General features: G+C 39.6%; 1 protein-coding gene across 2 annotated transcripts in view; it reads left to right on the plus strand.

Moving 5' to 3' along the window:
- LOC130673163 (transcription factor AP-2-epsilon) overlaps positions 1–12,611 on the plus strand; it is an 87,766-nt gene that overhangs the window by 17,676 nt on the left and 57,479 nt on the right. The window lies entirely within an intron of this gene.

Here is a 12,611-nt window from a genome sequence, read left to right on the forward strand (position 1 = left end):
ACCAGTCTCAGATTTATTTAGTTTGCGTTCTTGTTGGGTTCTTGTAATTTTTTTTGGTTGGCTGGTTGTTTTCAGTTGTTAAGCTGGCATTCAAGAGCACTCTGGGCAGCTGAGAGCCCGGGAACTGGCTGGCAGGTTGCTCTAAGCCTTTAAGGGGGTCTCGGGCCGCCCCCGCGGCCGCCAAGTGATTGCTCCCTCGAGGCAGGCATCGCGTGTCAGAGTCCGCTTATATTCCACCCTCTGGACCTCGTGCTCTCACTCTGGCTCTCGTCTTTCTTGGCGTTGTTCCCCCGTCGCCACCCGGACCTTTACCTTTCTCGCGCTCGCGCTCGCACTCGCTCTCACTCTCGCGGTACACTTTATTTTATATACCTGTACACTGGCTGTATATTTGCTGATCCGATCCCGTGTCGCTTTCTTTTGTCTCGAGACAATGGACAAGGGCAATTGCCGCACAAACAACGATGTATTTTATCGTGCTTCTAAATTATTGACGCTAAAAAAATTTAATTGTCTCGGTTGTGAAACAGCCAACGAAATTATTTTTTCCTTTAATCCACAACTTTTTTTACTGCCGAGTTATTTTTTACTCTGGTGCTCGTGAAAAATTTTTATTACTCGCGCCCACGCTCAGACTAGGTTGTCAACAGATTATCAGTCGGTACCAATTTTTTTTTTTTTATTTGTTTGTTGTTCCTGCTTCAATTTTTTTCAATCTTCAGTAAAATAGTTCAGATATCAAACCTTGAAAAAAATTAAAGGCAACCGCAGTATTCGTGCTGACCAACTTACCCCCTCCCCTTCTTTACAAACCGTAACTAATGATATTTGTCCAAAAAAAAAAAACATTTATCTTAAAAAATGTGATCCGATCTTGGCCCGGATTCGCCTAAACAAAATTTTTAATTTCGACGTGACCGTACGCGTCGGATTGATGAAAAATGAATAATTATAATAATTTATAAAAAGTATACTGAATTGCGAAAGATAATTTTTGGTGCGTGTCTCTAATACGTATAACTGATGGCAAAAATTGCTCCCCGATACTCTAATGACTTCACCTTCGTCTCTAGCTGTCAGGCCCGATAGAAACTCGTGAAAAAAAATTTATTTACTCGAAAAGTCGCAAATTGATGATAAATGTTTTAAGCATTTTTTTTTTTTTTTTTCGCAAGTTATCTTACTGCCGGGGGATTTTTGAATTTAAAATTACACGAGCGAGCAAAAATGTAAAAATGTAATGTACGTTTTAAAGTTCTCATAAGGATTATGTTTTTGTGACACAACTAAATTGGGGGCTGTAAAAATTGCATGTCATTTGCAGACAGGTTTTATAAACGACTCTTTTATTCGATAATAATTGCGGCAACCGATATAAACACTCGTTTTCTCGGATTCACCTCTCTAATGACTTATGTTTCTACGAATATATCTTTCTCATATTTTGCACAAGCCCACGGTACTTTTTTTTTTTTTTTAATTACATATAATTAAAATTTAATTCCTCTCTTTACTTAAGTTCCTGCTGAACATATTTTTAAATTTGAATTTAAACTCGCATCCACATAAATGTGTGACTTTTACCGGTGCAATATACATTCGTTTTAATTAATAAACGAAATATTTATCTTGAAATAAATATTTTTAATTTTAGTATGCAAACATTTACAAGCCCGACAGTTCATGACTCTATTTCAACATACAAACAAATAAACTTCAACTTCACAGTTAAAATAATTAATTTGAGTGATTAAATAGAATTTTAATTACACTTTTCACAACTTCATTAATTAATGTAATAATAATAATTTATTGTATCAGAATATGGTCAAACTTATTTTTATGAATTTTTGAAAGATTAAAAAAAATTTTTTGTCAGTGTTTAAGAGTCAAATGAAAATTTTTTTCTCTAAAGTGAATTTTTCTGTAATGAGAATTTTTTGTTACGGAGGGTTGGAAAAAAATTATGTTCGATTTCAAAATATCAATAATTGAATAGAAAGTCCGTGGGCTCTTCGGAAAAAAAAAAAAATTTAGAAATTTTTTGTCTCGCGGTATTTCTCGTGTTTGTGCATTAAACGGAGCTCTTAAAAAATTTTAATAAAAATGCACCGAAACTAGAGATTTCAAGCTATAAAATGCTATTTTTTAAATCTCGATACGATTATTTTTAACAAAGTTACAGCCTTTCAAAAATCACTAAAAAATTTATAAGAGTTTTCTGGTCTTTAATTTTTTCGATAGTGTACTGTTGGAAATCGGCAGATTTCAAACTAAATGGAAATTTAATTATTTTTTTTTCAATAAAATAAAAGACCTCGTACCTGATCCGGGAACTAGTACTCGATCACTACACAGTAAAAAATATTGTGTATCTGTGTCAAAAACGGTCCGTGTTAAAATTTTTGTGTTGATTTTTTTGTGTCAAATCAACACAATTCTTTGTGTTACTTTAAAATTTTTAATCGATTTACTCTTCAACACTTTAAAAGTGTTACTTAGTATAAAAATCGATATTATCAACATTTATTAAGTGTTACTTTAACATCAACACAAAAAAAGTGTTTAAATTTTAACACAAATTTTGTGTTGAAATTCAACACAAATAGTCTGTGTTGAAAAATAACACAAAAATTGTGTGGACCGTTTCTAACACACAGATTGTGTTGATTTTAACACAATATTTTTTACTGTGTATATATTTGTATATCGATATTTAGTAAAATTTGGTAAATATCGATGTACAAATACATGAGTGATCGGGTACTAGTTCCCTGATCGGGCATTGGATCTCTTACTAAAAATTCATAAAAAAAATTAGAAAATTTTTCATAGCAAAAAATTCCTAATTGGAGTTCTACAAAAAATTCCTTCTCCCATAAAAAAAAAAAAATTGAGGGTGGATTCAAAGCTACATATGATTGTTTCGCAAACGAAAGTATGCCGAAATAAAATCTAAAGCATGTGATTTTGTATGTATATTAGCATAATCACCAGGATTTCATCGGTTTTTATAATCCTTACTACATTTGCTGGTTTATATATCCTTATAAATGTGTTTTATCCCTATGTCCGTATGTGTGTGTGTTATAAGTTGATGTAGATGCTGTTACGTTGGTAGCAAACGCAGAGAAACGAAATAATGAATAGGATAGTTTCTGGTATTCGATGATTATACGCATTCGCGAGCGGCAAATTATACATTTGTGGTTTCAGACGTTCTCTCCGTAGTCGAGGTCAGCGAGGGACGATTCGTACCAAGAACTTGCGGGCGGAGTTTTTATACTCTCTCCTTACTTTCTTATATATTATTTTTGCCACATTATTATTTATTTATTTATCTGTATATATTTATATATACTTATCATGAGCCGCGAAAATTTAAGGAATCCGCGGAATGAAATAAGGGTGCAAGTATTTTTATTAAATAAACGTCCTGACAGCAGAGGTCGAACCACCCACGCGTCAGACTTTGAGGTGAATTACGGGTGAGTAGATCAATACGTGAACTAAAAAAAGCTAAGTGATGTTACAACAATAATCGCCTCTAATCTTCCACTTTGGAAGTTTATTCGCGAAACATTATCTCTTGTTCTTCTTCTCCTCCATATCCGCTCTCGACTCTAGTCTCAATAAATCATTCTCCACCGGTAAATCACTCAGACAAAATTTTAAAAAAACGTTAAATAATAATGAAAAAAAAAATAAAATAATAATGTGTTAAAAAATATTTTAAATAAAAATTTTTTATCTGAATTGCCGGCGGTAAATCTGGAAAGTGTATGGGGAATTAAAACGCGGACTGGAATTATTAATTATGCGCAAGGTGTGTATGCCACGCGAACAGATACATCCGCGACTTTGTTGGACGGATCGTATAGTGAAGACCCGCGGGCAAGTGGAAGTTGAGCCAAGTGAAGCTGGATTGGGCATGTGGAGATTTTTAAAATACGGGCTCCTATAACAGTGGTCGGCTGTTGCTGAACAAGCCACTTCTCGTCTTCCAGCCTTGGGCATCTAGTCCCGGCATCGCCGGCCCACGCATCCCTTCTTCGGTCCCGGAGTCCCGATGCATCTCAAGACTTTGGATCTGACGCCCTCGAATTCACCCCCGGGGATAAATTATTTTCGTTTTTTAACGGACAAGTCTATTGCTGAAGAATCCCGACTACACTCTGTAAAAAATTTTATTTTATACCCTCGTATTACATTTTATTAGTCGATCTAATTTTTCATTATTCGGATCTATCTAGATCTTCAATTAAAATAAATTATCAAAATTTCCGCAGATCAGCGGATTTGGATAAAAAATTCACTGACTTTATTGCAAAGTGCGGGTTAATTTTAATATTAACGGACTTGAAGAGCGAGTGGGGGTAAATTAATATAATAGAAGAATATATATTTATTTATTATATATGTTGCTAATTGGTATTTACGTGTCTCCAAAGTCCGCAAAAGTTTTTATGGCGCCACGAAAATTATACACCAGCTCAGTAATAATTATATACTTTGTATGTTAGACGCTCTTTGAAAGATCTCAAGGTGGGTGGGGTGGGGGGTGGGGTGCTAAGAATCACTATGTCGATATGATGTGTTTTGGGGTTTTGTTCTCTGGTTCCTTCTATCTTTGTCTTTGTCTTTGTCTTAAACTCGGCTGTGGCTTCAACTTGAGCCGAGTGTATACATGCTGAGCGCGGTGCCGCGCGGTTTTAAAAGCGCGGGGTTAACTAATGAAAAGGTTAGTTGACCCCGGGTAAAAAAAATAAAAACGCCCTGGCGCCTCCCTCGCCCTTTTATACTCCCTATATATTTAGAGCTCGGTGATGAGAAAGACACGGATTCATTTTATTTCTGGTGATACATCCTCTTTTGCCAATTGATCCTGTTAAATCACGATCTCTCAACTTTGCTCTCTTAGGCCTTCTTATTATTGATGTCAAATATAATATTTTTCTTTATTAAATGGCTTTCATTTAATTTAGGACTTTTTACTTTTTTTTCGTTTTTCAAAAATTTTTATTCTGTCATTAAAAATTTTTTTCTGTAATTTTGAAAATTAAAAAAAATTTAATTGCTGGACTAGTGACCTCGGATCACTAGACATTTTTACACAGAAAAAAAGAATTTCTTGGCGCAAGAAATATTTTGTATTATGAATTGAAGACAAAAATTTTTCTTGGCTCAAGAATTTTTTTCTCGCCTAAAAAATTTTTTTCTTGTTCCGAGAAAATTTTTTCTTATCCCAAGAAAAGTTTTGTTTTCACTTTATAATACAAAAAATTTCTTGGGTCAAGTAAAAATTTTCTTAGAACAAGAAAAAATTTTTTGCGTCAAGAAATCCTTTTTTTCTGTGTATTATTAATAAAAAAAAAAAGTTCGAAATTCAAAGAATTAAAATAATTATTGATTGCAGGAAATTAATGGATTTATAATTTGAAAATAAACGTTGGTATTATTTTCCCTGAGCAAAAGTGATAAAACAAAGGTGTTCCCCGGCCTTCGGATGATGATTCTGAAGGAGAAGAATGTAGACAAGTTGAAATAAGAGTGCATCACTCGATTACGTGGAATCCCCAATAACAGAGTAGAGTAGAGTACTGTCCTAAAAAATCCATCGTGTGTTACGTACATGTACTCACATGGACAGCACACACACAGCTCGATAGTTCGGGTAGAGGTTTTTTAGCAAAACTTACTAGAGCGAGATATTTTAGTTGCTCTTTCTGACGCTCGGTCGGTCGGACCATCGCCGGTCATTGGAATTGTGTGGGAAGCGTTTCGGTAATCAATGGGTACTGGCAGGTAGGCGCCCTTTTAGTCGCTCTCGAGAATCCAAACTACACATTTCTGGCTCTCAGCAACTTACTCCTCTATAGTCAACCGTTTTACTTCTTTTCCGCCCTCTTAAACTCTTTAACTCCTCCACTCGATCTTCACCAGAAAAATATTATCGTGAATTCCTCAAGTTCCCAACCAGATCATAAACGCTCTCGCAGCCTACTTTTTTTAACTTAAACGTATTAGCATTCTCTTATTCAATTTTAGGAAATCCACAGTCTATTTTTTAAAAAGTTCACACGCTTCGACCTCCGGTTTCAAATCCGCCCGCCAACATCCGCTTCAGTTCGCCAGAACTAAATTATTTAATTATCGCGCAGTTCAAAAAATCTCGGACGAAAATTTACGGAACGAGTTTCTTTGAGCGAAAAATCTTTGGCCACCGTCAGTTTTATTGGAGCGAGGGTGGCAGGTCAACGTGAAAGAGACTGGGACGAGTAAATAAACTTGACAAAGCCAACTACTAGGGTCATCGATATTGGATCGGCGCAATGCCCTTCCAATAAATCCACGAGTGCTCTGAATTCTAGACCAAGATCTAGACCAGTCTCAACACTATATATAAAAGTTCTGGACCGTAACAGTGTACACACCCAGTGTTTGTCGAGACGAGCGTCGGTAACCGCAGTAACTGTGTTCAATTTATTTACGCGCCACTCCGTATTACCATCGACACACGATTTTATTTCTCAACCTTCATTTCACTTTTGCCCGAAAAAATACACCAACAATGAAAATAAACGGGGATAATAAAGAGTTTTTATTAAACCAATAACCTTTTGAGGAAAAAGATCTATTGGCTCTGAAAGAAGGGATACAGTTCCCATAACCGGGGTTTGGGAGAAAAGAGTTGATCTGTTAAAAAATTTCTGACAAAAAATTTCTATTTATTGCGTAAGGGGAATTTTTTATTTTAAAACTTCAGAACTTTGAGTGACGGAGTCACTTTTGGCTGGAAATTAGCCTCGAATAGACTGAAAATTTTTCAGCGCAAAGTCATTGGATGCTGGTGGTCAGGTTGGAGGTCGCAGAGTGCTCTCGTACCCTCGATTCCATGGAAAGTGTAATGAAATATTTTTTGGGTCACGCTTATCAAAGGCTGCATACAAACACTGGATAGGAGATGAATGACGTCGGTTATATCAGAGAGCACTTGGCTTTGGCGAAACTGATTGGTCGGGGAGCACAGTGGGTATATTTTTAGGTCCTCGGAGTAGAATGAATTAAGAAAGGGAATAAGAAATGGATAAAAAAATGATAATGGAGTGGACGCAGAAGAAGCAGTTGAGAAAACGATGAAACCCATCCTACTGATGACAAGATGAAAATTAATTAGCGATGTAAAAAAGTAATAGATGATAACAAAAATAATAAATTAAGATTTCATTTGTTTGGGTGCGTGTGTGAGGAGAGAAATGAAATAGCTGAAGAAATTCGATTAGTTAAGGCTCCGGAGTCGGGGTGAGGCTTTGCGTTGCATGGGCTCGGGGTCGGACTGGGGTCTTAATAAAAAGACAATAGGCAAAGTGGTTGAGCGGTGGTAAATTGAGGAGCTGATGCAGAAAGCTAAACGCGAATTCCTAAGATCCCAGGTGTTGCGTTCTGGATAATTAATCGAGGCCCGAGTCGCACCAAAGCGGCGAACCAAAGAGCCGGTTGCGACGGCGAGAAACAGTAAAGGGACAGAGTAAGTCGAGACACACGCTTGGACACGCATTCAATTATGACGCTGACATGATGCACATCAATCTTGACCGGCGCTTCAGATTAAGTTGATGCTCTGATTTATCGAGCCGAGAGCTACAACATCATTCCGGATCCAAATGGAAAAGTCATAATCCATTTCGCGGCACTTGTGACGCCTTCTAATACCATGCTATTATTTTTTTGAGCTATCATATTATTTCGTCAGTTTCAAAGTCTGGGAGACTGGTCATCAGAGATTCGCTTGATGCAAGTCGATAAGTTGAAGCATCTGAAGAGGTCAAGCCACAAAAAATGAATTGACGCAAAATTTTTTTACAATAATTTTTAGGGGTGGGCCGTCGTGCCCCAACTGCGTAAAATCATGAACGAAATGAATGGGCTCGCTGTGGAGATCGTAAGTTATTTTTAGCGGAATAAAATTTCCAAGCATATCGTAGGGCGTTTTCACGTACAATGTTTTTCCGTAAATTTTTCTGCCACTGTGTTTACGTTTTATCCTGGTAAATTGAATTTTGTCCCGGGGCAGTAGAGAGAATGGAACTAGGATCGCGTCTGTTTACCCGAAAACAGATGGCCTAGCCGAGGATTGCCTCGGGATGTAGCCAAAGAGGGGCCGATTCTAATCCTTTCGATCCAGGTTCGGAGGACACATCTACCACTGCCATCATTTTATACACACACATACATACATCTATATATATAAATACATAGGTGGATGGATAAAATATGTCTATCTGTATACGTAAATTTAAAACGGAATTGCACCTGGCGAGTTACACCAACAGCCAATAGGTATCGATGAGCGAGTATATTTTATTTAAATTAACCGTCCGCGCAATCGAGGCACTGATTTGTCGGGATGAAATTAGGGCGGTATAACTGGAGGGTAATTTTTCGTAGTCGGAACTCAACGGCTGGTACTCCACTCCACTGTACTCCGGTCGATTCAACTAAATTTCTGTTGGCTGTGCAGTACTATGCTCTGTGAGAGGTGGAATGTAGTCACATCTGGACGTTCTCATGCGATCATTTCCAGTTTACACAGCGCGTATATTCGCCAAAGAGAGGGACCGAAAATCACGAGAATATTATTCACATCTACATCTATACCTACGTCTACATCAACACACACACGCATACACATTTCTCGAGTTTAATATTTAGCTCCTGCATATTCCATTCTGTGTATATATTATTTCCATCCAGCTATTATACAATACGTGGATCGAGGGGTTGTTCGAAGCCGCCGGTCGGACGTTGCTCAATATATTTATGCTGCTCTCTCTACTCCACGGGTAACGTCATTTACGGTCGACACTAAACCACAGTGGTTTCATTACTGACAGTGTGTGTGGACAAACACTCATCAATAGCCAGCAATTGATGCTGCGCTGGGTCAACACGGACTAATTAATAGGCACAAGCAACCAGATAAATTATAAAAAATATTCAGCAAAGTGAGCAGCGGAGTGGCCGAACTGAGGTAGCTGTGGAAACACACGAGGCTTGATTATTTTTGTGATACAATTAGAAATAGCGTTAGCGAGGTCGAGTTGGGTTGGGATGGGTGGGTGTAGCACCTTCTGGCTCAGTTAATAATTCAATTCCTTCCGCGTCGTCGACAGGACCACCCTCTGTCTCTCAGTGTCTCTACTTTCCTTTGGAGTCTCGTATATCCAAGGTGGATCGATTTTCCCACACCAGTTTAACCCTCAGCCTCAGCCTCAGTCTCAGTCTCCATATCCGCAGCAGCGTTCTTCTCTCTCGTCAGCTTCTGCGCGTCTCTTTTCCTCTCTTGCAGCGACTCGTTTCTCACCCCAGCACTCCCACGGAGACAAAGAGACCATAGATAGCGGGAAGCTCTGAGCAGCGTGCCCTTGTACTAGTATAACGCGCCGAGGAATGGAACCGCCAGCGGCCATTTTGTAAGCTCTCTTCCCGGAGGAATCGATGTGACGTCGCCTAAAGGGGCGCTTGCGCCGCCGGCGAGACACCCTCTGTACTCTACTCAACTCTCGTTCTCTTCCTCTTCCTCTGCTGTAACACCCTCCACCCTGCCCGATCAATTCATCCAACGGCTGATCATACTCCGCTAAATCTCCTCACAACTCTATTCCATTGCTTCTATTTTATGATCGGACTATTGAGCCTCGGAGCCAGACTTTCCCGACAGACAGACGGCAAATTGTCACCCCAATGATAAACAACCAAATACTTGGCGAGTACACGTTGCCGATAATCAGTACCTAGATCTAACGAGGTGCACTTACCCAATGATATATATCCAGCCAAAGTAAATGTATAAAATACTCAGTTAGGCATGGATGTAATATAAAGCAGCTAGCTTTTGATAAAGCGTCCCTAGGTCTAAATGATGCGTACCAAAGTACCCAACAATTTAAACGTCTCTCGGCTGAGAGCTAAGAGTCTGCGTCACCCCGTTTAAGAATTTATATCTCCACTATAATAATAATCATGCGTGTCTCAAGACATGTTGGGAGTGTAGATGCGAGCATCAGAAAGCAGAGGGACGGTTTGTAAGATGCACCTGGCCAGTCTCCCTCTCACTCGGAGCTGCCAGCCCTTTCTGTGCATTATTACGATCAGCTACTTTTCGACGAGCCCGGCTCTTCCCCAATAAGACCTCGTATCAAGCCGATGCAGACTCTTTATATAGTGAAGAGATGCTGCACGGGAGGAGAGGAATCGGGGAGTGAAAGAGAAGACTCTGATGGTATACGCGATACGAGCACACACCTCGGATTACGGCCTCGGATGATCCTCCCGATCCGCCCGAGGCCGTCGTCAGGTACCACCACGTATACCCACCTCCTACCGAGGCATACTTCATTTATTATGACTGTGATCATCGATTATGCACCGACATCTTTCTCCCTTACTTGCTCCTTTTTGTTTTATTTTTAAATTTTTTGCCTTCGCCTTTACCGTGTCTCTATTTTTGTTTTATGCTTCATATTCATAAGTGCGTTTGCTTGCTCGTGACGCCACGCCATCCACGGCAGGACTCAAAAGGGGGTAAGTCTGATCGAAATTCCTCGGGTTATTTTTTTCGATATTGGCCCTCATCGAGAACCGTCTGGAGCGGGAGTTTGAGCAGATTCGGATAACGATCTGGATTCTGTTCAGCCGAGTGTGCACAAAAAGACGGATAAAGTAGCGATGAATAAAACATCTTATGGATTGAATGTAGAAACTCGAATTGCGATTGGAGTTTGAGCAAGGAAAAGCTTTTTCCAATCGGCTATAATGTATGCGAGGATCATTCACCAGCTTCTCAACTAAACTTTTATTCTTAAATTTAGTTTCCTGCTTCAGACTTATCGATATTTTTGCTTATTTTTTATTCATCTTACACCCCAGTGTATATACAAAGGCGTTCGTTACCTCAAGTAAGTCTATTGAATCGCCGGCTCCGCAATCTCAGCTGGTCTCCAGAGAGAAAGAGAACTAGCTCGTGTAACATCCTAACGATATCTGATACCCTTATCTGCCTGATTTAATATCGTCAGCAGCCAGATACCAGCAGACATACAAGAGAAGTGGGGGACAGAGAGAGACAAATGTCGCCGTAATAAAGGTGCCAGTTGATTTTTAAAGTTTCCAGTCTATATAGCGCAGACGCAATTGGAAAAAATCTTTCTTTTGCCCGCGTTTTATCTCCAGGTTTTTTATATTTTTTTATTATAACGCAAAGTCTTGACAACCCCTCGGGGCGAGAGTGTTCCTAGCTCCTGGTGATTGGGAGTTACCCCTCCGGATAGAAAATCGCGCATGCGCGAGCTGGTCCCCTTTGCTTTAGGGTTAGCTGCGGTCCTCCCTGCGGCTAAACAGCCCAGGATGACACGCCCCGGGCTACCAGATCAATAAGATACCTTACACACTCACCTTCAACGCACACGTACGTCTCCATCCATGTGCACACAGATCAGCACAGGCCATGTGTACGTGTGTGCAAGTCTATGTGTGGATCCTTCATCCCCATAGCTCATCAGTATCAACCACTCTGGATACGCCCTATGGAATCATCCGGCAGAATTTCCCCATCTGAGATATCTCACAGCGTGGGCACGGTTTTTAGTGCCACCGATATCTCCAACGAATGCCTCGATGATGGTGGAGTTGATAAAAGGAGCAGCGAGTGGGAGTCTCAGCAAAAATGCTTACGTGATGGAAACAATTTTCTCGGAATGGAAAACGCCGGTATGACCAATGGCTGTTCACTCGAAATAACCGAGTAGGATTATGCTTATGCATATGGAATGTGTGTTATTACTCAAAAATATCCACCCGCTAACGTCCAGAGACTCGGGTTTCGTCTCTGGACTCAGGGCTCTGGGGAATAATGTGAGTGAAGAAATGGATATATATGCATGTACCAATTGCCCCTCGTGGTGGCTGGTACTCGAATCGGCTCTTGAGTACTCTGTCTACCTTTAATTTAGCGCGGGTCAATCGGAAATTTTCTGGTAAGCTCGCGTGTACGCCCAGGGCTGTCACGATTCCTACAACGCAAACCGTGGCTCTGTCCGTGGACTCTCTACTCTACTCCGTACTCTTGACTCTGGATTCATCGAGTTCGACGTCGAGTGTGTGCAGCCCATTTTCGAAAAAATTATTCGCAAAAGCAATTTCATTGTGGAATTCCTTTCACGCCCTTGCTCACGGGCACTCGAGACTGTGTTTAGTAATAAACACAAAATCATCTTGCTTTTTTGCGGCATATCAATTCTTGGATTCCTAAGACACGGCAGGTTTCATTCTATTAAATATTCCTGCTGTTAACTGATTTAATGTCTCCTCTATATCTGAAAGATTCTGATGATAATCAGGGTGTCTTGGTTCCGATAGATCCTTTCTATCAAGTGAATTTTAAATTAACGCTTTTAAATTCTACGATGGCGAACATTCACTTGAGGAATAACATTCCATGAATATTGCAAATCAGGAAAAAGGTATATTGCGGTCGAGACAACTAGGAGTGGCTGGTAATCACGATTAGTTACCAGCAGGTCCTGTGAGAATTTTTATAAATCGGGAATAAA

Source organism: Microplitis mediator, chromosome 8 (genome assembly GCF_029852145.1).
Source record: "Microplitis mediator isolate UGA2020A chromosome 8, iyMicMedi2.1, whole genome shotgun sequence".
Classification (NCBI taxonomy): Eukaryota; Metazoa; Arthropoda; class Insecta; order Hymenoptera; family Braconidae; genus Microplitis; species Microplitis mediator.